The sequence below is a fragment of the Lutra lutra genome, chromosome 2 (assembly GCF_902655055.1).
Source record: "Lutra lutra chromosome 2, mLutLut1.2, whole genome shotgun sequence".
NCBI classification, from domain to species: Eukaryota; Metazoa; Chordata; class Mammalia; order Carnivora; family Mustelidae; genus Lutra; species Lutra lutra.
This window is the reverse complement of record NC_062279.1, coordinates 73,425,154-73,452,618: the sequence shown is the minus strand read 5'-3', so window position 1 is coordinate 73,452,618 and position 27,465 is coordinate 73,425,154. Positions and strand designations below refer to the sequence as shown.

At 37.0% G+C, this 27,465-nt stretch overlaps 1 protein-coding gene across 6 annotated transcripts in view; it reads left to right on the top strand.

The window, feature by feature from the left end:
* Nucleotides 1-27,465, top strand: part of TLL1 (tolloid like 1) — a 236,586-nt gene that overhangs the window by 70,273 nt on the left and 138,848 nt on the right. Inside the window, exon 1 of one of the 6 annotated variants that reach the window (XM_047717734.1) lies at nt 19,018-19,060. The exons of 4 other annotated variants lie outside the window; for them this stretch is intronic. The gene's annotated coding sequence lies outside the window, so the exon portion shown is untranslated. Of the gene's footprint in view, nt 1-19,017; nt 19,061-20,740; nt 20,818-27,465 lie in introns of those variants that run through there. One more of the 6 variants, XM_047717732.1, reaches the window with a different exon arrangement.

Sequence of the window (27,465 nt, the reverse complement as noted above, 5' to 3'; positions counted from 1 at the left end):
AAGTGATGTCTTTGCTGGTATTGTGTGGTCATTAACACCTAATGAGAAATTTCTATACACCAGTGTGCCAGAATCTTGAGACTAAATATGGCAGAGTCCCATTAAGATTTTACAACCTGGTGGGGAGACATATTGTAGCATATCCATTAAAATGAATGAAGTGCTATAAAAGAAAGATGTTAGAAAAGTAGTTGTAGTTAAATATTTGGGCTCTGGAATCAGACTCTCTTGGTATGGTCTGGTGATTTGCAGGCTGAATTTCTTTAAGGTTTAGCTTCTTCATTAGCTTTTCAAAACCTGAGGGAAAAAAACCTGGACTACTACCTTTAATGCTTGTTACACACAATACGTTAGTTATGAGAATAATTATGAATAAAATGTTGTGAGAACAACATTGGATTTGCTGCTATAAGGCATCAAAATCTCTATGTGTGTGTGTATGTGTGTGTGTGTGTGTCTGTAAGTGTCTGTGTCTGTCTGTGATTGTGTGTTTAGACATGTATGTTTGCACCCAAGAACTCAGACTTTATAAGTTGTCACACAGATTTAAGTCCCAGTTCTGGCCTCAATGCTGATTAATTCTGATTTTGACAGTTCACTGAATCTCTCTTTAGTCCCCTCATACATTCTAATTCCTACTTCAGAAGGTCGAGGTGTGGGTATTCAAAAGACTCTCTAAACGTTATGCCAAATATAAAAAAATCCATCCATCTCGGTCACCCCTTGCATAATTTGGGGGCACTTACATTTTTCATTTTTAACATGTGAAAACTATGTTGGTTGATATTACCTGGTTATATACTTATGTTCAGAATATTTATATTTCTAAAATTGCATTTTTACTCTGTCCATGACTTTGTTTCGGTGTTCTATTAAAGTAACCAAAATCTAGGGGCACCTGGGTGGCTCAGCAGGTTAAAGCCTCTGCCTTCAGCTCAGGTCATGATCTCAGGGTCCTGGGATCGAGCCCCACATTGGGCTCTCTGCTCAGCAGGGAGCCTGCTTCCCTCCTCTCTCTCTGCCTGCCTCTCTGTCTACTTGTGATCTCTCTCTCTGTCAAATAAATAAAAAAATTAAAAAAAAAAAAGTAACCAAAATCTAGATACAGATGCACCGTAGACTCAAAAAGACTTAATACTGTTTCTTTGTAGAAATGTTTGGATAACTTTTGATGAGATTATACTTACCTTTAAGAGTCCCTACATATTAAAACTCCTTTACAAAAGATTTTATCAACACCCATTTACTCTGAAGTCAGAACTTTTCAACCCTAAAGAGTAGAGCTTTGAATAAAGGAAATTAAGAACTCTGACATGCAACACAAAACCCTATGATAAATGAGCACTTTATTTTCTTGGAATTTTTACCAGAGCCTTATTGGTAGAGCTCTTAAATAAGCTCACTTTTTAGCTTTGAACCTAAGAACTAGAAGAGGACTGAGCAGAGATTTTGGAAGTAAGTGTACAGACAGCTGGGGAAGTGGCCCCATATAACAGAGGAGGACACAGTGACCCTAATGTCAACATAAATGTGTATCCCTACAGTTTCCAACAACCTGTGTTCATAGTGTCTACTATGAGTCACTAAGAAAGAATGTCAGCAATCTACTTTTCATGAAGCTAGGCATATGTGTGATATGTTTAATTTTGTTGCCATCTAAAAATTTGATGTAGAATGTTCACTTGCCCAGAATACTAAGAAACATTATGGTATTCAGAGTGGCAACAGGAAGGAAGTGGTTTCAAATTTAGAAAGTACGAGGATGAGAGAGAGAGAGGGAGCCACAGCTTGAATGAAGGCAAAGAGAAGAACAAAGCCCTGGTCACGGGAAAATAAGATGAACAAAGGATGAAGCCAGACTTAGAGGTTGCGGGGGGTGGGGGGCTGCCCAACTTAGGTATTATAAATAAGCACCATCTTTAGAGCTAAAGTATGGATTTATGAGCCCTGTCTTGAGACAGTATAATTCAGTGCATTGGTGTTTGAGGCCAGATATCAACACTTTTTCTAAGTCCTTTCTAATTCTAAAGAGTATAGTCCATGGTTCACACTTTGAGAAATAGTACCAAAGAAGATGAGGCTATTTGTTGAAGGTCCCATTTTGTGTAGAAAGGTAATGTTAGAAATGTTGCAGAAAGATCAGTGTGATGGAGTGGCATGCCAGAGGCCAATATGAAAACTACTCATTAGTTCATCTATTTGATGAGAGCCTGGCCTGGTATGCTGACAGAAACATTAGAAAAGATGGAAGGGCTCTATGTAGAGGGCCGAGTCAACAGAATGAGATGATCCACACTATTAAATATGGGACAGAGAAGAGGGAGCTCACATACTAAGATATCACTGGAAAGGAAAACAATTTTAAAAGCAATGGATAGAACTTATTTTGGATTCCTCCTTTCTTTGATTATAATTAGTCTAGGTTCTATTTAAGGTTCACTCATGAGTTAATACAACTTTCTAGTTTCTATTTAAGGTTTATTCATGAGTTATTAGAAAGAAGATTTTATTTTTTTATTTGACAGACAGAGATCACAAGTAGGCAAAGAGGTAGGCAGAGAGAGAGAGGAGAAAGCAGGCTCCCTGCTGAGCAGAGAGCCCTATGAGGGACTCGATCCCAGGACCCTGGGATCACGACCTGAGCCGAAGGCAGAGGTGCCCCCCCTCTTTTTAAAAAGAAGATTTTATTTATTTATTTGATAGACAGAGATCACAAGTAGGCAAAGAGGCAGGCAGAGAGAGAGAGAGAGGCATGAGTTATTATAAAGATAAGGTGCCTGGGTTTGCATCCCACCTCCTACTAAAATTGACTTGAGACAAGTTTGTTTACTTCACTGAACTCAGCTTTCCTATCTGTAAAAGGACTGTACCAACCTCATAGAATTATTGTGAGAATCAAGTGCGTGCATTGCACTTTTTGCCTACCTTGTCTGAGTTGTAAATATCAGGGGAAAATGATCTATGGTGCTTTATTTGTTCTTTGGTCTCAGAATCCTGTTTGCAGAATAAGAAGTTTAATTTATTTGTACTTATTGCCTTATATTTCACAACACGGACTCCTTAACAGGAAGCACATATCTAAATTTCTGAGGTTATTTTGAAAGAAATATTACATTAGTAGCCATAATATAACATACCTTCAGGACTCATGTGCTTCTAATAGTAAACAAACTACTGGTTCTAGGCCAGAGCATTTCTAAGACCCTTTTTCTGCACCCAGTGTGAATTCTGAATTCTTATTCCGGCAGCTAGTTCATTCTTTCTCTGCATCAGAACAGAGACCAAGCAAGTGAATGGCTAAAAACTGCTTTTTCACCCTCCTTTAGAAATGAGGTTATCGGGGTGCCTGGGTGGCTCAGTGGGTTAAGCCGCTGCCTTCGGCTCAGGTCATGATCTCAGGGTCCTGGGATCGAGTCCCGCATCGGGCTCTCTGCTCAGCAAGAAGCCTGCTTCCCTCTCTCTCTCTCTCTCTGCCTTCCTCTCCATCTACTTGTGATCTCTCTCTGTCAAATAAATAAATGAAATCTTTAAAAAAAAAAAAAGAAATGAGGTTATCATTGTCAGTCTCAGTTCTGACTTTTTTGGGCTGTATGTTAGAGGACATTTATTTGCTAAATATTAAATATATTAATATTAAATAATATTAAATAAATATTAAAATGAACACAGAGGTATAGCTTTTCCAGAGAAAAGCTAAATCAATTTAACCATATTTATGGCTTAAAAAAGGGGAGATGATAAGTTTTGTCTTGCCAGTGTTGTGTGTGTGTGTGTGTGTGTGTGTGTTTTGTCTTGTCAATATTTTTTTTTTAATTTTTTATTTATTTGACAGAGAGATCACAAGCAGGCAGAGAGGCAGGCAGAGAGAGAGGAGGAAGCAGGCTCCCCGCTGAGCAGAGAGCCCGATGCGGGGCTCAATCCCAAGACTCTGAGATCATGACCTGAGCCGAAGGCAGCGGCTTAACCCACTGAGCCACCCAGGCGCCCCTAGCTTGTCAATATTTTTTTAAGAAATAAAGATTCAGGGTGCTGGTGACTCAGTCAGTTAAGCGGCTGCTTTTGGCTCAGGTTATGATCCCAGGGTCCTGGGATGGAGCCCTGCATCTTGCTCCCTTGCTCGGTGGGGAGTCTGCTTTTCCCTCCCTCTCTGTCTGCCACTCTGCCTACTTGTGTTCTCTCTCTCTCTCTCTGTCAAATAAATAAATAAAATCTTAAAAAAAAAAAAAGAAAGAAAAAAGATTCAAACAAATAATTTCTACCAAAAACTCTCATTTTTTCCAACCATGAGATTGGAATTGTGATAGTAGTTCATCTCTTAAATTAAAAGTGAACTTCTCCCTCTGTGTGACTGTAGCAATAGTTATGATGAGCTACACAGGGAACTTGGGTCAAAGACATATTGATTGTGGTTTTGGAAAGCTACTTTCATTGCTGCCTGGGTGGTGAAAAGAAAGGATATCAATGTGTATGTGTTAAGCCTTGGAGAACCTGGAAGTATTTTGAGCTTGGCAAAATTGAATTTCACATTGAGATGTTTTGTTTAGCAAAACTCAAAACATATTTGGAAGATTGCTTTCTTCCCTAAGTTTATACCTCTGGGAATTTTAAGCAATATGTTAATTTCTGATTCATTTCCAGTATTTTATGAGAGATTTTTGATAACCATGGGACCTTCTTCTTTGAACCTGGAAATATTGCCTTGCCAATATTAAATTGTATTCTAGTCCAGAAAGCTTGAATTTGGTTTAAAATTTTTAATTTATGCCCTAGTGGTTGGCCAAATATCGTCAGTCATTCCCAACATGTTTGTGTTTAATTATATGGAAATGCTTAACTAGTCTATCTTATCATTACATATGTTGTTTTACCTTTATTATTGTGTTTCAGTGGAGATTCATTTAGAAAGAGTTCAGGACCCTAACACATTAAGTATCAAGACTGTCTATAACTTTTATTTGGTAGAGTTGGCGTGCATAACATTGTAAGTATTTATATGTACACACATTAAAAAAATGCTGCGTGTATGTTGCCTATATTCAGAGAGCCTCCAAATTCAACTCTCTGGCTCTAAGCCAAATTCTGAGAAAAATATATGGAAAATATCCTCAAATGGATATGTTATGATAGCAGAGAGTGTCATAAAAATTTTTTTATTATTATTTTACAGATGACCTAACAGAAATTACGTGGTGTCTGCTTTTTACTTCCTTTCATGGGTGTGTGGCATTCTTGATGTCATGAAAATAAACTATGGAGCACAAGTTCAGAATTATTAATCACTGCACTTTTAGAAGGACATTTTTATATTAAAATGTTCAAAATATTAACTGATTCTTTGAAGAATCTTGTTATTTTATTATCATTAGGGCACATTCTTATCATATAAAGTTTATGAGAAGTTGTTATTCCTAGCTAGAGTTTTACTCTGTGTAATGTTGTATGTATAATTTCACAGGAATCTACAGTTCCCACACAGATTTTCATCCTGTGTAACTCCAAGGGAATTCATTAACTTAAATACACAAGCTAGGAAAGATTCTGAATGTCTCATTACTTCATAAGATGTAAACATTGAAGTTTTAATGAGTGTTCTAAGGCCAAATAAGACCACTTTTTTGAATAAAAAATGAAATAAAAAAAATTTTAGTCCCGGCTTTTGCCCATTGGTGTTTATGATTTATCAGATAACTTTTATATTTGTTGACTACTTTTGTACTTAGAGATGCTCTATAGTAGAAGTGAAATATTCTAAAAATACTGTAAATATTGCCATTTCTTTAAGGAATTTCCTTTCTGTGATTTCTAAATGTACAAATGAAGGGACAAAAACATACACATTCCTGATGGTTTTGGACATGATCCAGTGAGAATTTACTATTGTGGATTCTACAGTAACAGAAATAAGACTACATACAGTCTTCTTAAGCAGTTGACTTCTTTGAGACATTTCAAGTATATTAGAGAATATTACTTTTCATGTTCAATCTTTGTTTCCTCCTTGTAAGTGAAAGCTGTAGGAGGAGGTTTGGTTTAAACCTTTTTTCTTTATAGGAGGCACAAGAACACCATCATTTAAAATAGACATTATTCTGGGGCACCTGGGTGGCTCAGTGGGTTAAAGCCTCTGCCTTTGGCTCAGGTCATGATCCCAGAGTCCTGGGATTGAGCAGAGTCCTGGGATGGAGCCCCACATCGGGCTCTCTTCTCAGCAGGGAACCTGCTTCCTCCTCTCTCTCTGCCTGTTTCTCTGCCTACTTGTGATCTCCGTCTGTCAAATAAATAAATAAAATCTTAAAAAAAATAGACATTATTCTTTTGACCCATGTATGTGTGGAAACTAAGAATATGTACATTTGCTTTTTAAAAATAAAGATTTTATTTATTTATTTGACAGACACAGAGAGAGAGAGAGAACAAGTAGGGGGAGCAGTAGGCAGAAAGAGAGGGAGAAGCAGCCTCCCCACTGAGCAGGGATTCTGATGTGGGGCTCAATCCCAGGACTCTGGGATCATGACCTGAGCCAAAGGCAGACACTTAACTGACTGAGCCATCCAGGAGATAATGGTACTGACCTTTGATTTTTTTTTTTTTTTTAACCAATTCAAATGTACTATTCTGGAGTATGCTTCTTGGAAATGAAATTAATACATTATTTAAGTGACTATCATTGCCCTGTTTTGAAGAATACAATATATATAAAATTGAATGGGTTCACTGGTGATCCAGTAACTACCATATACAACAGAAATTGGGATTTTTGAGATTTTTTTTTCCTATCCAATATCTCACACTATGGGTTGTCAATATTAGATTGCCCTTGGCTAGTCTAGGTGAATTATCTAGTGCTGTCCCATACCCACATGGCTAAGTGTATTAAGCCACTACTTCCTATACCTTCTCAGGCCATGGCTGCTGTATTAACAATCAAAATTGGTCAAGAAAGTGTTATGAGGTGTCTAAGAGGATTACTTTCTGTCAAACATACTTCCCCATTCCAGGTGTGCAGCAGCAGCCCCAGTTCCTGATGGTCAAGATCGATTACACTGTCAGGATGGTGACACTTTATCTTACCTGCTGGTCCCTTGGCACAAAAAGCTGAAAGTACTCAAGCACTGGTCATAGTTTAAGGTTCAGTTGTCTTGTCATTGGTAGAAAAACTTCATTTATGCGAACCAGGGTATCTAAATGCTCAGAGTCTGAGCTGTGAGGATGGGGATAACTGAGAGTGATGGTTATAGGGCCATTTTTGTATCTCTCTCCTGGCTGTGTGTGTGTTTGAGAGAGAGAGAGAGAGAGAGAGAGAGAGAGAGAGGCTGGCCCACACTCAGCTGCCAAGAATTTGTTAGTTTTATATGTTTTCTTATTATTCAATTTTAAGAGCTATATCTTCCTTTCATGCTCTAACAGTCCTCAAAATGTCTGGGTATGATTATTTAATGAAATAGACGTAGGCCTCTGTGGAAGGACTGGAGAATCATTATTATATATTTTTTATGGCATTAAGGTGTTATTTCTGTTGGAACCATGATTCCTTCATATATATATATATATATATATATATATATATATATATATATTCTAGGTCTGAAAACTGACTTATATCCTGAAGCTCTAGATATTTTTTGGGGAGGTGGAAGGTAACCAGTCTTAATCTCTGATCATCCAGCTTCCACATTTTTGATTGAATAATATCCTTTGTTGGTGGTCCATCTGTTTTACCCCTTGGATGCCATGTCCTATTAACTCTCTTTCAGGGTGAGCGTTCCTGTCTGGGACTACAGCCTTGCCATGCACTATGATAATTGCCTCTACCTGGCTTGTGGTAATGGAGTGTTGTCCTATGATCTCTGCTTTTTTTTTTTTTTTTTTTTTTTTTTAAGATTCTGTCTTACCTGTTCTTACAGAACCCAGTTCTGTAACACCATTTTCTGCCATCAGTCTTGGCTTTTAGAGGATTATCACTTCTTAGGGATGCTGTTCTTTCTTTTTTCAGTGTGTTCCTTATTAGCCTTGGTAAATGGTGACTCTTCAGGGCTCTTCTATATAATATAGTCACCTGGCGGGCTTTCTGGCTGAATATTGTATATCTGTTGAAGTATACTTACTTCTTTGAGCCTTTTAATCTCTCTGACATGCCCTTTCTGCCATTTCTTTCTTACTTAAAGTAGTTGAGTGTTTTATCCTAATAGCATGTTTGCATTATCTTTGGTGTCCTTTCAATGGTATTAAAACTCATAACACAGGATTGTGCTTCCACGTGAATAAACTTTCTCTTATATAATTTTATGTCCAAACTTAGATTGGGTCCTGGAGTGATCTCTGGACTCCTCCAAGTACAAGCTGGCAAGGCTCTGTAAGTTCCTTTGGACACAGTCCTTTCCTGATTTTGGGCCCAGCTCATCCTGGTCAGGTTATATTGTGATTTAACCTTAGTTATTGGGTTAGCAGCCAGAAAAGGAGGTGCAGGCAGATCCTGAGTAGTGCATGTTGTCTTTCGGGAGACGACCACTACCTTATCTTTAAACAAAGGAAGAGTACTAGTACTAAAAAGATGGAGTAAGCCACGTCTTCAGACTTAAAAATTTCAGATAAATCTTGAGGTTCACAATTTTCAGGTGCCTCACCTCATACTTTTCATCCCATGTGTCAGTACCATTATCTCCTAAGTAGAACCTAACTTCGGCATAGCTGACCCATGGAGATGGTGAGGATAGCCCTCCTTTAAAGTTCTATAACTCTTAGGATTGGGCTTTGGACTTTGTTTTTCATTTTCTCTGCTCTCTGGCTGTAGAGGATGAGAACTGATGCTATGAGGATCCATCAGAATCCTAAGTTAGGTCGAGGAGACTGTACCTTTACAGCATACTCCTCTACTACTCATCGGATGCTGGCTACTTATACGAAGTAGGTTTGGCTATCTGGATTTTGCACCTTTTTCAGCCAAGAGAGCTAATAGCTGAAGTTTTTCAGTGAAAACATTTCCAGGATCTGGAAATCAGTTATTCAAATAAGAATGTGAGGTGTGGATAGCCCATCAAAGCATCAACTAAAAAACACTATGGAAAGACTCTAGTAGTGGTACTCCTCTCCATATTCATAGGGGCAGTGCAGACAGGGAATATCTACGTTACAGTACATAAAATAAAATCTACCCTTAAATATAATAGCATGTCCAGACATATTTACAAATAATTTCTGCCAGGGTGCCTGTGTTGTTCACCTGGTTGTGTCTGCCTTTGGCTCAGGTTATGATCCTAGGGTCCTGGGATCAAGTCCCATATCAGGCTCCCTGCTCAGTGAGGAGTCTGCTTTTCCCTCTGCCCTTCCCTCCCACTTAAGCCCCTCTCTTTCAAATAAATAAATAAATAAAATCTTAAAAAATTTCTGCCAATTTAAGGAACAAGTGATCCCATTCTTACACATATTTTGTGACTAACTAGGAAAGAAATAATGTCTGCCAGCTCATTTATAAGGTTGGTATAACTTTGATTCTAAGGCTAGACAATACAAGCAAAGGTAGAAATATTATGGGCTAATTTCTTTTATAAATCTAAGTGCTAGAATCCAAAATAGGAATATAGGGGCTTCTCTAACCTGACAAAGTATCTGTCAAAACCTAAAAGCATAGTCAATTCTAAAATATTAGAAGGCTTGTATTTAAAAGTTGTAAGACACGTGTTCCTGTTATCACTGTTTTTTTTCAATATTAAGATTTTAAGAATTATGTAAAACAAAGTTTACACACATGCAAACACTAGAACTGTAAAGAATGAATATGATTTATTACTTTCAGATGATAGAATTGTCTTCATAACCAATGCAAGAGATCTGTTGGTGCCAATGGAAATATCTAACATATCTGATGAAAAGGAGATAAAAATATAAAAATTATTTTCTTATATACAAAGAACACCTAGAAAATATTATTTAAGATGTTAGTATTTATTATAGCAACAAAATATGAAAGTTTACCTAGAAATAATTTCAACAAGGCATGTACAAGACCTTTATGATGAAAAGTTATAGCTTTATGGGAAGGTGTACTTAAAACCCAAAATAAGCTGAAATATGATAATAAGTGTGAAACTTAAATATCTTTATTTATTTTTTTTTTAGTTTTTTTATTTTTTCAGCATAACAGTATTCATTATTTTTGCACCACACCCAGTGCTCCATGCAATCCGTGCCCTCTACAATACCCACCACCTGGTGCCCCCGACCTCCCACCCCCCACCCCTTCAAAATTCTCAGATCATTTTTCAGAGTCCATAGTCTCTCATGGTTCACCTCCCCTTCCAATTTCCCTCAACTCCCTTCTCCTCTCCATCTCCCCTTGTCCTCCATGCTATTTGTTATGCTCCACAAGTAAGTGAAACCATATGATAATTGACTCTCTCTGCTTGACTTATTTCACTCAGCATAATCTCTTCCAGTCCCGTCCATGTTGCTACAAAACTTGAGTATTCATCCTTTCTTTTTTCTTTTTTTTTTTTTTTTACTGCTTTATAAACATATATTTTTATCCCTAGGGGTACAGGTCTGCGAATCGCCAGGTTTACACACTTCACAGCACTCACCATAGCACATACCCTCCCCAATATCCATAACCCCACCCCCCTCTCCCAACCCCCTCCCCCCATCAACCCTCAGTTTGTTTTGTGAGATTAAGAGTCACTTATGGTTTGTCTCCCTCCCAATCCCATCTTGTTTCATTTACTCTTCTCCTACCCCCTCAACCCCCCATGTTGCATCTCCTCTCCCTCATATCAGGGAGATCATATGATAGTTGTCTTTCTCCGATTGACTTATTTCGCTAAGCATGATACCCTCTAGTTCCATCCACGTCGTCGCAAATGGCAAGATTTCATTTCTTTTGATGGCTGCATAGTATTCCATTGTGTATATATACCACATCTTCTTTATCCATTCGTCTGTTGATGGACATCTAGGTTCTTTCCATAGTTTGGCTATTGTAGACATTGCTGCTATAAACATTCGGGTGCACGTGCCCCTTCGGATCACTACGTTTGTATCTTTAGGGTAAATACCCAGCAGTGCAATTGCTGGGTCATAGGGTAGTTCTATTTTCAACATTTTGAGGAACCTCCATGCTGTTTTCCAGAGTGGCTTCACCAGCTTGCATTCCCACCAACAGTGTAGGAGGGTTCCCCTTTCTCCGCATCCTCGCCAGCATCTGTCATTTCCTGACTTGTTAATTTTAGCCATTCTGACTGGTGTGAGGTGATATCTCATGGTGGTTTTGATTTGTATTTCCCTGATGCCGAGTGATATGGAGCACTTTTTCATGTGTCTGTTGGCCATCTGGATGTCTTCTTTGCAGAAATGTCTGTTCATGTCCTCTGCCCATTTCTTGATTGGATTATTTGTTCTTTGGGTGTTGAGTTTGCTAAGTTCTTTATAGATTTTGGACACTAGCCCTTTATCTGATATGTCATTTGCAAATATCTTCTCCCATTCTGTCAGTTGTCTTTTGGTTTTGTTCACTGTTTCCTTTGCTGTGCAAAAGCTTTTGATCTTGATAAAATCCCAAAAGTTCATTTTTGCCCTTGCTTCCTTTGCCTTTGGTGATGTTCCTAGGAAGATGTTGCTGCGGCTGACGTCGAAGAGGTTGCTGCCTGTGTTCTCCTCGAGGATTTTGATGGATTCCTTTCTCACATTGAGATCCTTCCTCCATTTTGAGTCTATTTTCGTGTGTGGTGTAAGGAAATGATCCAATTTCATTTTTCTGCATGTGGCTGTCCAATTGTCCCAACACCATTTATTGAAGAGGCTGTCTTTGTTCCATTGGACATTCTTTCCTGCTTTGTCGAAGATGAGTTGACCATAGAGTTGAGGGTCCATTTCTGGGCTCTCTATTCTGTTCCATTGATCTATGTGTCTGTTTTTGTGCCAGTACCATGCTGTCTTGATGATGACAGCTTTGTAATAGAGCTTGAAGTCCGGAATTGTGATGCCACCAACTTTGGCTTTCTTTTTCAATATTCCTTTGGCTATTCGAGGTCTTTTCTGGTTCCATATAAATTTTAGGATTATTTGTTCCATTTCTTTGAAAAAAATGGATGGTACTTTGATAGGAATTGCATTAAATGTGTAGATTGCTTTAGGTAGCATAGACATTTTCACAATATTTATTCTTCCAATCCAGGAGCATGGAACATTTTTCCATTTCTTTGTGTCTTCCTCAATTTCTTTCATGAGTACTTTATAGTTTTCTGAGTATAGATTCTTAGTCTCTTTGGTTAGGTTTATTCCTAGGTGTCTTATAGTTTTAGGTGCAATTGTAAATGGGATGGACTCCTTAATTTCTCTTTCTTCCGTCTTGTTGTTGGTGTAGAGAAATGCAACTGATTTCTGTGCATTGATTTTATATCCTGACACTTTACTGAATTCCTGTACAAGTTCTAGCAGTTTTGGAGTGGAGTCTTTTGGGTTTTCCACATATAGTATCATATCATCTGCGAAGAGTGATAGTTTGACTTCTACTTTGCCGATTTGGATGCCTTTAATTTCCTTTTGTTGTCAGATTGCTGAGGCTAGGACTTCGAGTACTATGTTGAATAGCAGTGGTGATAACGGACATCCCTGCTGTGTTCCTGACCTTAGCAGAAAAGCTTTCAGTTTTTCTCCATTGAGAATGATATTTGCGGTGGGTTTTTCATAGATGGCTTTGATAATAATGAGGTATGTGCCGTCTATCCCTACACTTTGAAGAGTTTTGATCAGGAAGGGATGCTGTACTTTGTCAAATGCTTTTTCAGCATCTATGGAGAGTATCATATGGTTCTTGTTCTTTCTTTTATTAATGTGTTGTATCACATTGATTGATTTGCGGATGTTGAACCAACCTTGCAGCCCTGGAATAAATCCCACTTGGTCGTGGTGAATAATCCTTTTAATGTCCTGTTGAATCCTATTGGCTAGTATTTTGGCGAGAATTTTTGCATCTGTGTTCATCAAGGATATTGGTCTGTAGTTCTCTTTTTTGATGGGATCCTTGTCTGGTTTTGGGATCAAGGTGATGCTGGCCTCATAAAATGAGTTTGGAAGTTTTCCTTCTATTTCTATTTTTTTGGAACAGTTTCAGGAGAATAGGAATTAGTTCTTCTTTAAATGTTTGGTAGAATTCCCCCGGGAAGCCGTCTGGCCCTGGGCTTTTGTTTGTTTGGAGATTTTTGATGACTGTTTCAATCTCCTTACTGGTTATGGGTCTGTTCAGGCTTTCTATTTCTTCCTGGTTCAGTTGTGGTAGTTTATATGTCTCTAGGAATGCATCCATTTCTTTCAGATTGTCAAATTTGTTGGCGTAGAGTTGCTCATAGTATGTTCTTATAATTGTCTGTATTTCTTTGGTGTTCATTGTGATCTCTCCTCTTTCATTCATGATTTTATTTATTTGGGTCCTTTCTCTTTTCTTTTTGATAAGTCTGGCCAGGGGTTTATCGATCTTATTAATTCTTTCAAAGAACCAGCTCCTAGTTTCGTTGATTTGTTCTATTGTTTTTTTGGTTTCTATTTCATTGATTTCTGCTCTGATCTTTATGATTTCTCTTCTCCTGCTGGGTTTAGGGTTTCTTTCTTGTTCTTTCTCCAGCTCCTTTAGGTGTAGGGTTAGGTTGTGTCCCTGAGACCTTTCTTGTTTCTTGAGAAAGGCTTGTACCGCTATATATTTTCCTCTCAGGACTGCCTTTGTTGTGTCACAGATTCTGAACCGTTGTATTTTCATTATCATTTGTTTCCATAAATTTTTTCAATTCTTCTTTAATTTCCTGGTTGACCCATTCATTCTTTAGAAGGATGCTGTTTAGTCTCCATGTATTTGGGTTCTTTCCAAATTTCCTCTTGTTATTGAGTTCTAGCTTTAGAGCATTGTGGTCTGAAAATATGCAGGGAATGATCCCAATCTTTTGATACCGGTTGAGACTTGATTTAGGACCAAGAATGTGATCTATTCTGGAGAATGTTCCATGTGCACTAGAGAAGAATGTGTATTCTGTTGTTTTGGGATGAAATGTTCTGAATATATCTGTGATGTCCATCTGGTCCAGTGTGTCATTTAAGGCCTTGATTTCCTTGTCTATCTTTTGCTTGGATGATCTGTCCATTTCAGTGAGGGGAGTGTTAAAATCCCCTACTATTATTGTATTCTTGTCGATGTGTTTCTTTGATTTTGTTATTAATTGGTTTATATAGTTGGCTGCTCCCACGTTCGGGGCATAGATATTTAAAATTGTTAGATCTTCTTGTTGGACAGTTCCTTTGAGTATGATATAGTGTCCTTCCTCATCTCTTATTATAGTCTTTGGCTTAAACTCTAATTGATCTGATATAAGGATTGCCACTCCTGCTTTCTTCTGATGTCCATTAGCATGGTAAATTCTTTTCCACCCCCTCACTTTAAACCTGGAGGTGTCTTCGGGTTTAAGATGAGTTTCTTGTAGGCAACATATAGATGGGGTTTGTTTTTTTATCCATTCTGATACCCTGTGTCTTTTGATTGGGGCATTTAGCCCATTAACATTCAGGGTAAGTATTGAGAGATATGAATTTAGTGCCATTGTATTGCCTGTAAGGTGACTGTTATTGTATATTGTCTCTGTTTCTTTCTGATCTACTACTTTGAGGGTCTCTCTTTGCTTAGAGGACCCCTTTCAATATTTCCTGTAGAGCTGGTTTGGTATTTGCAAATTCTTTCAGTTTTTGTTTTTCCTGGAAGCTTTTAATCTCTCCTTCTATTTTCAATGATAGCCTAGCTGGATATAGTATTCTTGGCTGCATGTTTTTCTCATTTAGTACTCTGAATATATCATGCCAGCTCTTTCTGGCCTGCCAGGTCTCTGTGGATAAGTCTGCTGCCAATCTAATATTTTTACCATTGTACGTTACACACTTCTTTTCCCGGGCTGCTTTCAGGATCTTTTCTTTGTCACTAAGACTTGTAAATTTTACTATTAGGTGACGGGGTGTAGACCTATTCTTATTGATTTTGAGGGGGGTTCTCTGAACCTCCTGAATTTTGATGCTTGTTCCCTTTGCCATATTGGGGAAATTCTCTCCAATAATTCTCTCCAATATACCTTCTGCTCCTCTCTCTGTTTCCTCTTCTTCTGGAATCCCAATTATTCTAATGTTGTTTCGTCTTATGGTGTCACTTATCTCTCGAATTCTCCCCTCGTGGTCCAGTAGCTGTTTGTCCCTCTTTTGCTCAGCTTCTTTATTCTCTGTCATTTGGTCTTCTATATCGCTAATTCTTTCTTCTGCCTCATTTATCCTAGCAGTGAGAGCCTCCATTTTTGATTGCACCTCATTAATAGCTTTTTTGATTTCAACTTGGTTAGATTTTAGTTCTTTTATTTCTCCAGAAAGGGCTTTTATATCTCCCGAGAGGGTTGCTTTAATATCTTCCATGCCTTTTTCAAGCCCGGCTAGAACCTTGAGAATTCTGAACTCTATATCTGACATATTACCAATGTCTGTATTGATTAGGTCCCTAGCCTTTGGTACTGCCTCTTGTTCTTTTTTTTGTTGTGAATTTTTCTGCCTTGTCATTTTGTCCAGATAAGAGTAATTGAAGGAGCAAGTAAAATACTAAAAGGGTGGCAACAACCCCAGGAAAATATGCTTTAGCCAAATCAGAAGAGATCCCGATTGTGAGGGGGGAGAAAGGGGATAAAAAGGGTTCAGAAAGAAAGAAAAAAAAAAGAAACTATTAAAAAAAAGAAAGCCGATAAAGAAAAAATATAAAAAGAGGGAAAAATATATATATATATTAGATAAACTATTTAAAAAGCGTTAAAAAAGAAAACGGTAAAAGTTAAAAAAATTTAGCAGAAGAAGAGAAAAAGAAAAAAAATTAAATTAACTGCAAGGCTAAAAAATCATGGGGAGAAAGCCATGAGTTCCGTGCTTTGCTTGCTTCTCCTCTGGAATTCCGCTGCTCTCCTTGGTATTGAAACTGCACTCCTTGGTAGGTGAACTTGATCCTGGCTGGGTTTCCCATTGATCTTCTGGGGGAGGGGCCTGTTGTAGTGATTCTCAAGTGTCTTTGCTCCAGGCGGAGTTGCACCGCCCTTACCCGGGGCCGCGCTGAGTAATCCGCTCGGGTTTGCTTTCGGGAGCTTTTGTTCCCTGAGCGCTTTCCGTAGAGTTCCGGAGGACGGGAATGAATATGGCGGCCTCCCGGTCTCCGGCCCGGAGGAGCCGAGAGCCCGGGGCCCCACTCCTCAGTGGGCCCTCAGAGAACAGTGCCCAGTGACTTCTGTCACCCTGGCCTTCGGCAGCGCTCCGAGCTGACCGAGCCTGCGACTGGTTCAACGCAACCCCGAGCTGAGAGTCACTCTTCGGCTTTGTCTCTGTAGCCAGCTTCCCCGTTCTAATACCGGTAAGCTCTGCGACACTCAGACACCCCTGATCCTTCTGCGACCCTGCGGGACCTGAGGCCGTGCTGACCCCGCCTGGGCTTCACCCCAGTTAAGCCTCTGGAGCGATGTCCCTCAGTGGAATAGACTTTTAAAAGTCCTGATTTTGCTCCGTTGCTCCGCCGCTCGCCGGGAGCCGGCCCCTCCCCCCGCGGTCTATCTTCCTGTCGCTTTGGATTCACTTCTCCGCCAGTCCTACCTTTCAGATAGTGGTTGATTTTCTGTTTCTAGAATTGCTGTTCTTCTTCTCTTCAATCTCCCGTTGGATTTGTAGGTGTTTGCAATCTTTAGATAAGCTATTTAGCTGATCTCCCGCTACCCGAAGTAGTCTCAGCCTGCTACTTCTCCGCCATCTTGACTCCTCCCCCTTAAATATCTTTAAAATGAAAATTTTTTCTGTATTAATTTATAGGATCAATACAATTCTTATCAATACTTCAACAGGATTTTTCTTGTAGCTTGACTATCTGCTTTTGAAATTCATATGGAAAATCATATTGCTGAAAAGAACTGAGAACATTTTGAAAACTCAGGACAGTGGTCCTATTAGATATAAAGACTCATCATAAAGAGATTGTCATCAGTACAGTACGGTATTACAGACTGATATACTAGTGAAAGACAATAGAGGGCCTAGATATATGACATGTTTATGAGAAAAGTGGCAAATACCTGCAGGTATTTGGAGAAAGGATGAGGCTGGAAAATTAGTTATACATATAGAAGAAGAGAAATTTAATTTTTTAAAAAAGATTTTATTTATTTATTTGATAGAGAGAAATCACAAGTAGGCAGAGAGGCAGGCAGAGAGAGAGGAAGGAAGCAGGCTCTATGCTGAGCAGAGAGCCCGATGCGGGGCTCAATCCCAGGACTCTGAGATCCTGACCTGAGCCGAAGGCAGCGGCTTAACCCACTGAGTCACCCAGGCACCTGAGAAATTTAATTTTTATCTATCACAAAAGAAAAAGCAGTTCAATGTAGACTAAAGACATATGTGTGAAAAGAAGATTTTAGTATTTTAAAGAAATTATTTATGTGACCTCAAAAAAAGATGTGCTGCTTAAATATGACTTGAAAGCACAAAATATAAAGGAAATGGGTTATACAATTTATTGTGCTAAAATCACTTGCATTTATTTTAATCGAGTACATTGAATAAAGTATAATCGGCATCCACTATAAACCAGAAACTATCGTAATGAGAGAAAATTGCAATCAAGAGTACATAAGAAGAACCTACAGTCAATAAGCATAGGACAAACCTTCCAAAGGAAAACCATCACAAAGAGCAGGGAACAGCTCATTCTCAAAAGAGAAAGCCTTTTGAAAATGTATATATCAATACTTAGCCATACTAGTTATCAAGCAATGTGTTTTTAAAAATTTATTTCTCTTTATGCATACATTTGGAAAAAAATGAATTGATATCCTAGTGTCCTTCAAAGGTGATCAATTTTTTTTTAGTGTTATGAACTAATGGACTCACTGTTCAATATGATCGTTGATTATCCTTATCAATGTTCAAATTGTCTCAATTTTGGCCGGTGGAAGCTTGTTCAGTTGTTCCTGAATCCTTTATCATGACCCTTTTATCTTCGGTAGCTTCATTGCTCTCTGGTTTATAGCATAATGCAGGCTCATCTTACTCACTTCCTAACTAAAACTTAGAATCAGTCATTTGTTTCAAAGAACTCTGATTTCTTTACTGGGAACTTTTCCTGGGTGCTAGTGTTTATTACCATTGTGTTGGTCATTCATTTTTTTTCCCCCTCTAGACATTAGTGGTCACAACTGGGAAATATGTGATATATTATTTTTATAATGTTTAACAATTATGAGACAACTTTATTATTAATTTATTGAACTTCTCTTTTGTCTTGATACTGTGCTAGGTATTGAGAATTCAAAAATAAATAAGGCAAAAATCTCTTTCCTTAGGGATTAATAATTTAGCACATCACAGCATGGTGACTTTTTTTTTTTTTAAAGATTTTATTTATTTATTTGTCAGAGAGAGAGAGGGAGAGAGAGCAAGCACAGGCAGACAGAATGGCAGGCAGAGGCAGAGGGAGAAGCAGGCTCCCTGATGAGCAAGGAGCCCGATGTGGGACTCAATCCCAGGACGCTGGGATCATGACCCGAGCCGAAGGCAGCTGCTTAACCAACTGAGCCACCCAGGCGTCCCGCATGGTGACTTTTAACAGTATTATATTATATGGTGAAAGTTGCTAAAAGAGTATGTTTTAAAAGTTCTCACAACACACACAAAATTTATAGCTATATGAGATGATGCATGTGTTAACATATATAAAATCACTACATTGTACACAAACTACACAGTTTTATATATAGTCAGTGATATTTCAATAAAGCAGGAAAAGTAATTTAGTATATCAGGTAGGTTCTTTTTTTCTTTTTTTTTTTAAGATTTTATTTATTTATTTGTCAGAGAGAGAGGAGCAAGAGTGAGCACAGGCAGACAGAGCGGCAGGCAGAGGCAGAGGGAGAAGCAGGCTCCCTGCCAAGCAAGGAGCACGATGCGGGACTCGATCCCAGGATACCGGGATCATGACCCGAGCTGAAGGCAGCTGCTTAACCAACTGAGCCACCCAGGCGTCCCTCAGGTAGGTTCTTTTAACAACCATTTCAAGACAACTCTAAATTGACTAGTTAGCCTTCTATTTTTCCATTTTACCATTAAAAAATAATTAGTAGGCTTAGTACCTGAGGGTCACTTTGCATCATTGCAAGGAACATTAAAAATAGATAAAACTCCCAGAATTAGTCACACCGCCCTAGTAGCTGCTTACAGTATCAGTTTTCCCAGTTCTACACCTTTAGCTTTAACTCGCTGAGTATCTCTGAATGACAGCCCATCATTACAGTTGGCTGCATACTTAAACTACTTTTACTTTTTTCTCCCAAACTGTAGCTCTAATAGTCATTCATTTGCTACTTCGTGAGAGATCACTAATGAAATTCAAGAAAAAAAATGGATTTTAAGCATTAGTTTTCAAACATATTAATCCTTTCAGAGGGTTTCTTTAAGACCCTTTTAAAATTCCTTTTTTATTTGTTAGAGATTGGTTTATTTTATAAGGCTCCAACAACTTTTAAAGTGAATTAATATATAGGTTTCTTTTTTTATACAGCTGGATTTTTTTGGTCAATGCTGAATATATAATTTTTGTTCATGATATGTATTTGGCAGTTTTTTAAGTGCTTGTAATTTATTCTTTTTTAAAAAACTTTTCTCATCAGTAATACTACAGACAGATTGGGGATTTAATGCCCAAATTTCTAATTATATCTATTAGCTAAAATTTATACTTGTTTTAAATATTTAAGTTTAAAAAATGATATAATTAAGGAAATGTTTTCCTGGCATTTATAAAGATTCTGTTTACCTAATGTGCATGGATTTCTGTTTGTATTTCAACATCTGTTTTCTTTTACTTTATTATCTCAAACAAGGCTTGAAACATTACAGGCAGATTACTCAGTAACATTAATATTGCAGCTAGGTAAGCAGAGTCTTAAGTGAGTTTATCCTTTTCCATACACAAGTCATGATCAACCCCATTTCTCTTGGTAAACACTTGCTTTGTGAAGAACGTCCATTTTTCAGTTAAGTATATTATCTCCATAAGCCTGTGCAGGTAACATCCATGTTTCTGCAAATCTGAAAAGAAAAGGAATCACCTATTTCTTCATTCCCAGTTTGAAAGCTTCACATGGTTAAGATGAGTCAGTCATGGCCTCAAACTGAAATTTTTAGATAGGCAATGCTTCTGACTCAGAATCTTGTAACTCTAACAGATATCCTAAGGTCAGTGCTAATAAACTGCTACTTAAAGTAAAAAGTAGATATTATATAATGGGCAACAGGGAATGGTAAGTTTTTAAAATAGTAAATTCTATCAGCAGATTTAGTAATATGAATCAATATCTAGGGTTTTCTAATGCTTGAATGGAATAAAGTGTCGATGAGGGTAGTTTATTGGTATTAAGCACTACACATTTAATATTAGTATAAGATACTGACACTTTATAGATCTTTTAAAGTAAAAATTTTAAATGTTGAAAATAATGTTGAGAGGATATTTCATTGTTTTTCCAATTTTTGCTTGTTTTGGTGTGAATAAAGTTCCCTTTACTTATCTTCCCAATTATTTAAAGTTGCTGGGACTATTGAAGAAAGAAATAGAAATTAGCACATGGAGCAAATTTTTTAGGATATCAATGAGCTTTGAAATTTTGTAAAGTTTATTTCACTGAGCACATGTTTTTTTATGGGTTTACAGTGGGGGATATTAACCAAAGAGAAAACCTAGCCTTGGACTTGTGCTCAAGAGGAAATCTTATACGAAGAACCAGAAAGGTTGGAATGCAACATTTTCTCTTTTAACCTTTCCTAACAGTAGACTAAATAAAAATGGAAAAAAGTGGGAAAAAACATTCTGTTTGTGTGAAGGGATGACCAGCCAGTGAGTAAAACATAGAATACAGAAAACAGCAAATCTGCATGAAGTCTTACTTCCAGAAAGACACCAAGATTTACTTCAAGAGCTAGTGTCAATATTTAGAAAATAAACAAACTTAATTAAGAAATAAGTATCAGGGTTGACTCCTACACAAGTGGCCACAAGTATAAACAATTACAGGCCTGAAGGAAGAAAAAAACAAGTGTTTACTCTGTTGTTACAAGATGTATGATGTGGGAAACATAAATAAACCAAATCTTGGTAGCGGTTGATTATATATTCTTTATTTGAGCAGTTTAAGAATGGGAGTTTTAAAAACCTAGAAACTACATTAAATTGTTTTCTTAAAGTTTGTAACAAATTACTAGGCCATATGTAAAAAAAGTTTCAATACTGATTTTTACATTGTTTGATCACAAAGTACTTTTCTGTAGATGTTTTCTCTTTTGAGAGAGAGTTCAGAATGAATATTTGTGGTATGGGTGATATTTTAAAAATGTTCTGAGAAATCTTATCCATGGGCATTGTGGGCTATAAATGCAGATTGATATGGTATTTCAATGGATCTTTTGTTATGAGAAAAATTTTGTTTTCTGACTTAAAAAGAAAGATGTTTTTTTGAAAATTTAGCATTTAATCATATCCATAATGTAAAATTGCATTAAAACAAACAAACAAAAAGATTTAAAAAAGATGACTTGCTCCTTGTATTCTGTGTTCATAATCCGTTGATCAATCTAGATTTGTCTTGGAACACAAGAATATCATGGAAAATGACTTGATTGTCAAATGTCGCCATTTTCTGGAGAAATATTCCTTGTTCTAGCATGGTGTATATGTATGTGTGTATGTACATATGCTTGTTTTGCCTTTCAGATTGAACAGTTGATTTCATATTGAGCTGGTATATTATTTCCTGATTTAGGAAGTAGTTGAAGAAGATTGTTTGAATTCTAGCAGCAGGAACTTTCAATTTGGAGGATGTTTGGACAGTTTTCTTTTTTAGATCAATAATCCAAACAGTATCTAGCTTTTTATACCTCACTGAATCTCCTTCTTTCAAAAAGACATCTTGTTTGAAAATGGCAAGATGAGTCATGTTGTCCAGAGACTCTTTTCAATCTAGTTTATGAGGCAAGAAAAAGTAAACCATTTATTTAACTCATCATTTGTATTTCACTGCACGAACACTCTTTTTTTTTTTTTTTAAAGATTTTATTTATTTATTTGACACAGAAAGAGATAGAGAGAGGGATAGAGCAGGGGGAGTGGGAGAGGAGGCAGGCATCCCGCCAAGCAGGGAGCCAATGCCCAGCTAGATCCCAGGACCCTGGGATCATGACGTGAGCCAAAGGCAGATGCTTAAGGACTGAGCCACTCAGGTGCCCCTGAATGAACACTTTTTAGTTGCAAATTAGAAGACTTTGCTCAGTTTATGTGATAGTTTTGGTAGGAGTGAAAATGCAGAACTTGGAAAAAAAAAAAACCCTGTAAATTATTTTAAATAAAACATTACATGGGCTGTTTTCTTACAAACATTCATTACAATAATTGGACTGCAAATACTTTCTTTTTTATTATTAGACATTTAAGAAGGAAATATGCTACATAAAAAAATTCTCATCCTAACTTTTTTTGAAGAGTAATTCTGAAAGTCTGTATAAAAATATGTATTTACCTATTTTTATGTAGTATCAAGACTTTAAAGATAATTGTTTACCAAACTTGGAACTGAACTTAACTTTCATGCGTGTCATTTTGGGGCACAAATTTATTCTGTACATACGCAATGCCACCAAATTGTTTTCCCTTTAAAGTATTGTAACACTGTCTCCGAAATGTATAATTAGAACTTTTGCCAAATCTTACTTTTCCTTGGGAATTTGCTTAGTGGTTGTCAATCAAGTAAAAATAGTTGACTTTTGAGCCTTCATTGTTGTCCTTGTCTGAGGAAATTTTTCCTAAGCCTTTATTGTAGGGTAAGCAGCCAAAGCAGCCTTGTCAGGCCTTCACATGACATCATTCTTCCTCCCTAAATCCAATATCAATAAAAGCAGAAAGTTTAAACTGTATATGGAAACAATGTAAGAAGCGAGTGCTCTTGGCTATTGTTGAATCTTTGCGTTATCCCTTCAAATCTCATAAATCTCAAGATATCTGATCTGTTCATTCAGTCTGTATTTCCTGAGCATATCAGTATGATGTTTAGAGAAAAGTGGACACATTTCCCATAACTACACTTCATAATATACACTCCTGAAATAAAAAAGAAAGGCAGTTGCCTTTTTAAAAAGTTTTTGTTGAGTATCTGACAATAATCCACTCTAGATTGAAATTATTGAAATATTCCTTAGAATGGTGAATATCTCGTGTTTTCGGTCTTAGGGCAAAATCTGTGAAGCATATAGCCTGGTTAGCCTTATTTTTGTCATACACAATTTATACCCCTAGCCAGGGTATTTTCTCATTCACATTTTTTTGTGTCTCAAAACATATATCGAGGACCTCCTTTTTGTCAGCCACTCTGCCAGGGAGAGTTTAAAGATGAGCAATTTATGCTGCCTGTGGTCAGTATTTTCAAAATTAGATTGAAGAATTAGGCTGTTGAAAACATGGCATGAAATCTTGTGTCTTGCTCTATTACTGACGGAAGCACAAGCAGGACACGGAAGCAGAGGTGATACCAGATCAGTTGGAAAGACGGGTTTCTGGAAGGGGTTTCTATAGGTAATGTCTGAGGAGACTCTACCTTTGTTACGGTATGCTATCAAGTAGTAACCCGCTATCAGACACATTAGCATGAATTCACATGAATGTCACGTGAATGTATTCATTTTTGTGAAGGTATTTAGTTTGCAAGCATTTTCTCCTGAGTGGATTGAAAGGCTTTGCTTTTGGCAAAAATAGAGGCTCTTTACTTTGTGTGATCCTTTCTGACAACCTATAGTGGACTTCTCTCCTGCAAACCATGTTGTGACTGGGTGTATAAGCTCATACATATTTTTTGCATACAGCTTTTAGGAAATCACAAGCTCGAAGCCTGGTTGCTGGATTCCACCTTCAAAATAGAAAGGCTAAAGATCACTTGGGAGTCTTGAATGGGTGGAAGAACTATCACTTAAAGTTACAGTGTAGGGAATCATGATCTTGGATTGTTCATTCTTACCATACATTCTTCTATAAAATGTGTTTATCTACTGCAATAAAAGCTATTTGTCTTTCTTGGTCTTTGATTTAAAAAAAAATTGTACAATGAATGCAAATGGCCTTCAGAAGAAAAACAATACCTGTGGTTTTCCATGTAGTTTAAAAATTGTTCTTCTTCACATTTTATTTTGGCCTGTTGGTTAGCTCTAACCCCATTTTTGACCATAGGAATCCAAGCAGGATTCCAAACAGATAGTAAATATTCTAATTGCACTTGAGCATTTCCTTAGTATTATCATCTATAACCAGTTTCCTGTATTGCTTTCAGTTCTGATATCCCCAACCTCAAATCACTGCATTAAATGGGCCTAATGAATAATAATTCATACTCTTTTAAACTATTTCTAATTTTTGTGGGGTTTTTTTGATGCAAAACAAATCGAAAATACCATAAAGAAAAAAAAAAACCCTCCAAGGTGGATTTGAGAATTTCAAATATCTTGGATACTAAATAATAAATATGTGTTAGATTATAATGCAAATTCTAAATCCGTGTAATATAGAGTGTGTGGTCCAGTTTGCTCTACCAGTGCATAAGTAAAGTACTTGAGCATGTAAAAATAAATAGGACACTTACATTTAAGCAAAAGATGAATGAAGGAAACCCTCAAATGTGTGCAGTGTATGAAGAAAGAAATTGTGCATTTAAAACTGTGTGATAGGTTGTAATTTTAACATGGCTTTTTTTTCTATTGATAGTATCGAAATTTAAAGATATATTTGGCCTGCAGTATATCAGGTCTGCTCACAAATGAATTGGCTTTGTCACTCACTATGGCTTGTTCTCAAAGAAATATTTGGTTTTCTCCTGAAGCAGTTCATGGTGTGTTGAGAACTGACACAAACCATTCTGAAGCTTTTTAGTTCAGAAAAGATAACAGTAGATTAAAAAAAAAAATGGATGTATGTATTTTAAAACAGTTTTCTCTCCTTTTAAGAACCATCTGGCCTTGTGCCTTTTCTCCTCCCCAAAAGTAGTGTTTTTGCTTCTGTGAAGTGTTATATCCTTGGACTGCTGTTCTGTTTTTGATATAATCCATCCATCAAGAATCCTATTGCATGTGAAAAGTTGTTACAAGAAAATAAAAATCTAAAACACATTTGGGTTTTATTTTACTCATACTACTTTTATTATATAAATGGAGTATGGACAAACTGCATTTTGTTTGGTTGAGTGCCTCAGTTTTCAAGTTAACCAGCTGGTTCAGAGAGGAGCAAAAGTTTATTCTTGCAAAAAAAAAATGCTAATAAAGATGATGATGACAGTGACAATTATTTGCAATAGTGGCAGCTTGTTAAAAATGTAGAATCTGGGGCACCTGGGTGGCTCAGTTGTTAAGCATCTGTCTTCAGCTGAGGTCATGATCTCAGGGTCCTGTGATCGACACCGGGCTCCCTGTTTTACTGGAGGCTTGCTTATCCCTCTCCCACTCTCTCTGCTTGTTTTCCCTCTCTCACTGTCTCTCTCTCTCTGTCAAATAATAAATCAATAAAATCTTAAAAAAAAAATGTAGAATCTGAGGCCTCTCTCCAGACCGACTGTATCAGAGCCTGCGTTTTAACCCGATCCATTGGGATCCCTATTCGAGGTGATAATGTGTTAGAGTACCACTGTTTCCCTGTCTCCAGATGCCCTCAGCACTAAGGAAGAGTGAGGCTCAGTCACTGCCAGTCAATGCCCTCCCCTGTTTGCCTGGTAAACACAGATGATGGACGATTTCAGTAACTAGCAAACTTGAATTCACCTTAAAGTATACAATCTTGGGAGAAAAGTGCAAAATTTATTTTTATGAAAATTAACAAGGCTTTTATAAAAGTGCTTTTTTTTTTTTTTTTTAAATTTAGGCAGGCCATCTATTTCTTGAGATGTCTGGTTTTAAGGCCCGTGGAGCATCAGCAGTGTCTGCTAGAGGTATATGAAGCTGATTAGAATCTGGCTTCAATTTCAGGCATCAAGACCAGCCTCTTACCCAGTGTTGTAAACTGTTCTACAGACCTTTCATAACTTTGTCTCTATGACAGTAAAAGACAGCAAGCCTCTCTCTGGTTCTACAGACTGCCATTTCATTGACAGTCAGGCGGAAGAGAAGAGTTTATGAGAGATTTCTAATTTTAATGAATATTTTTCCTTATGGTGAACTGATAATTCACCTTGAACTAACTTCTATTTTCTTCCTTTCTAGATTTACACATAAATCTAACTTTCTTATCTCATGTCATTTTGTATGAGGGAATTAAACTGGGTAAATAATTTTCTATAATAAACTTTTGACCAGAGCCTAAAGTATAGCTTTCAAAATTGAAATCTCAATTTCATAAATTAATTTTATTAACTATTTTTATGGCTAAAATTCCTAAATATTAAGGTTTAAATCTACTAAAAGACAGTGATTTGAAACGTATGGATTTCATCATTTCCTAAAATTTTAATGTATTTTCCTCCTCTCTTGGTTTTGCAAAAGAAAAATTTGAAGAAACACTTGTAAAAGAAAATTTGTAATACTGTGTCATGAAACAGATATCCCGGAATTTCCAAGGCATCTGTCAGTGTTTTACTATCTCATGATTAATTTATTATCTCTTTTAAATATGCTGTTTCTAAAGTTACTATATTTTGACAACTGGCAGCACTGAGATTGATTAGTTTTGGACTCAAAAAGGAAGGATTTTTTTTTGTTGTTATGTTACTGTATATTTCCGACCTTAAAAGAGAAATTCACATACTGATTTTAAAGCAATTATCTTATTTCTTTCCACAATGGTTTATAGAGCTGTGTTTTATTAGGTAGCATAAAAGACTGGATACAACAGACAGAGTCAGAGGGTTTCAGGATTTGGGGCAATGATTTTGAAGTTCCTGAAAATATGAACAGTTTTATTTATCCTTAAAGGTCAAAGGTGTAGCACCTAGTCATTGACTAAATAAATGTTGACTTAAATATTATTTTTGGTAATTATAAATAGCTTGTACAGAAACTCAGAAGCAATGCCATCTTTAGAGAAAGTGCATATAATTGTATAAAAATGTGATGAATAAGTTTCTATAACAGTACAATATTAAGCTGTTACTAAGTCTCCTTCTACTTATCAGTGAAGACCTGCTGCTGGTCACAGACATCCACTGTGAATTCAAGAACACTTATCAGATTTTCATTTACTTGCAAATTAGCCATGATTAGTTAATTCACTTTCTTTAGATTCCCCCATAAATCATGACCATTTCATTCAAAGAAATAACTTAAACCCTCCTGTTAAACACAGGTCATGCCCTTCTGCAAGTGGTTCATATTATAGTGAAAAGGTCCAATATTATACTCAGTTATACAATTACTTTCTGA